At 34.4% G+C, this 3,180-nt stretch overlaps 1 pseudogene; it reads left to right on the plus strand.

The window, feature by feature from the left end:
* Positions 1-1,704: 1,704 nt before the first annotated feature.
* On the plus strand, positions 1,705-2,708 carry LOC111544517 (annotated as a pseudogene).
* The last annotated feature ends 472 nt before the right edge of the window (positions 2,709-3,180 follow it).

The raw sequence follows: 3,180 nt of genomic DNA on the forward strand, positions 1-3,180 counted from the left end.
CATATTAACATATTTAGGAGAAAAACCGTAAGATCATTTCAAAAGATACAGGAAAAAAAATTCAACATCTATGTATTATGTTAAGAAACTTTTAGCAAACTAAGAATACAAGAAAATTCTCTTAACCTGATATTTAATAGTAGAATTTTAAAGCATTCTCTTTAAAATTAGAAACAATATAAAAATGTTTGTTAGTACTGCTTCAAGTTAGGCCTATACAGGAAATCCTAACCAGTTTTTTGGGACTTTTTGGGTTTTTTCTTTTTTGAGACGAAGTCTCGCTCTTGTTGCCCAGGCTGGAGTGCAAAGGTACAATCTCGGCTCACTGCAACCTCTGCCTCCCAGGTTCAAGCGACTCTCCCTCCTCAGCCTCCCAAGTAGCTGGGATTACACGTGCCTGCCACCATGTCCAGCTGAATTTGTATTTTTAGTAGACACGGGGTTTTACCATGTTGGCCAGGCTAGTCTCAAACTCCTGACCTCAGGCGATCCGCCTGCCTCAGCCTTCCAAAGTGCTGGGATTACCGGCATGAAACACCATGCCCAGCCCCTAACAAGTTTTAAAAGTCTAAGAATTGAAAAAATAAAAATTATTATTTACAAATAATATGATTATACAGAAGATCCAAGAGAATCTACAAACTGTCAAAACTAATGAGACAATTCAACAAGGTTACTGGGAATAAGATCAACATGCAAAAAATTAATAGCATTCCTACACAGAGGCAATACCCAAGCATAAATGTAATAAAACATCTCATTCCAATAGAAACAAAATCATAATGTACCTAGAATATATCTAACAAAATCTGAGTAAAACTTTTACAGAGGAAATTCTAAAACTTTACCATCAGGCATAAATGGAAATTTAAATGAATGGGAAGATATACCATGTTGGTAGATGAAAAAAATTCAGTTTCATAAAAATGTCTGTTCTCACTAAGTTATTTCAATAAATTCAATTCCACTAGAAATCCCATGAAGGTTGTTAACAGAACTTGACAATATGACCCCTATAATTCACATGTAAAAGAAAAGACTGAAAATAAGATACTTTTGAAGAAGATGAACAATGTGGAATGATTTATCCTAACAGCCATCATCTTATCAAAAAGCTATGATAATTTAGACAGCATAATGTTGGCATAGAGATAAACAAATCAACCACACAGAATAGGGAACCCAGAAACAGAACCACATATATATGGCAATTTGGTACTGAATATTGTTGGTACTCTATACTAGAAAGTTGACAATACAAATCATTGAGGAAATGATAAATTATTTTCATAATGATACTGAGAAAATTAGTTACATATGGAAAAAAAAATTAGACCATCTCGCGAAATAAACTCCAGGTGGATTTTTAAAACTTAAGGCTAGAAAGCAAAATTGTAACATTTTTAGAAGAAAAAATGAAAATTAACTCTATGACATCAAAATAGGAAAAACTTTCTTAAGACCCAAAAAAGTAGAAGCCTTAAAGGGAAAGGCCAAAAATATTTACACAGTAAGTTTTGAAACCTCTACACATCCATATATCACAAACAAAGTAAAAAGATAAGCCGGTGTAACTACCGCCCCTGCCTCTGGGAATTGAAATTTCTGTGGAAGGAAGCGTGAGCGGTAACCAGGCCAACCCAGAAAGGCTTTCTTTCTGAGATTTCACTTCCCTATCAACTCCTCAGCTCGAGGCACCAAATAATGTCATCTGAAATGTTGCCAGCATTTATTGAACCTTCTAATGTTGACAAAAAGCAAGGCATAAATGAACATCAAGATGAAAGCCAGAAGCCAAGATTAGGTGAAGGGTGTGAACCAGTATCTAAATTAAGACAAATGAAAAAACTAATAAAACAGAAACAATGGGAAGAGCAACGGGAACTCCACAAACAAAAGCAGAAAGAAAAACGGTAGAAGAAAAAATTGGAGCGGCAATGTCAAATGGAATCAAACTCAGACGGAAATGACAGAAAACGTGTTTGAAGAGATGTTGTTCATAGCACCCTTCGCCTCATTATTGACTGTAGTTTTGATGACTTGATGGTATTAAAGGACATTAAGAAACTTCATAAGCAGATTCAACGATGTTACACAGAAAACCGACAGGCATTGCATCCTGTGCAGTTTTACTTGACAAGCCATGGAGGTCAGTTGAAAAACAACATGGATGAAAATGACAAAGGATGGGTCAACTGGAAGGATAACCATATCAAACCAGAGCACTATAGTGAACTCATAAAGAAAGAAGACCTGATTTATCTTACATCAGATTCACCTAATATACTGAAGGAATTAGATGAATCAAAGGCTTATGTGATTGGAGGATTAGCATCCTCACATATAAACAAGCATCAGATTATGGAATCAATCATGCATAGCTCCCGCTTGGAAATTTTGTGAAGATGAATAGTCAAAAAGTTTCGGCAGTTAATCATGTGTTTGAGATTATTCTGGAATACCTGGAAACAAGAGACTGGCAAGAAGCATTTTTTACTATCTTGCCCCAATGGAAAGGAGCTGTTCCCACAGACAAAACATGTGAAAGTGCTTCTCATGACAATCAGTCTGTCAGGATGGAGGAATGTGGATTGGACAGTGATTCCAGTGAGGAGGAAGATAGCAGAAATGAACTAAATTCACCACGTGAAGAAAAGCAGGATAAGGAAAATCACACTGAATCTACAGTAAACTCTCTGCCACACTAATGTTACCTGGTTTCCTTTTAGTTTAAGGAAAAATTAGGAGAAAGCGAGGTGCTGTATAGAATATTGAAATTGGAAGAACATTTTATTTTCTGTTATTTCTGCTGTGAATTTTAAAAACTTTTTTGGACCTAAATAATAATTTAAAAAATATTTAAACTTTGTAAGAAAATATTTTTGATTTAGAATAAGAAGATTTAAATGTGTATTTTTGTTTGTTTTTAAAGCCTCAAATAGTAGTTTCTAGATAATTTTACTTTATTAATATATTTTCATATTCTTTAGAATGTGCCTTCTGACCTTTCAGTTTTTTAATTTCATAGTCACATCAACATCTTTATGATCTATTGCCTACGTATCTGTGAGGGCACATATTCATAAATAGGTAAAAACAAAAGAAATGAAATGTAAATGGACAATAAACATATGAAAGGTTGCTCATCCTCACTATTAGGGAAATGCAAATGAAAGCAAA

The sequence above is a fragment of the Piliocolobus tephrosceles genome, chromosome 4 (genome assembly GCF_002776525.5).
Source record: "Piliocolobus tephrosceles isolate RC106 chromosome 4, ASM277652v3, whole genome shotgun sequence".
In the NCBI taxonomy this organism is placed as follows: Eukaryota; Metazoa; Chordata; class Mammalia; order Primates; family Cercopithecidae; genus Piliocolobus; species Piliocolobus tephrosceles.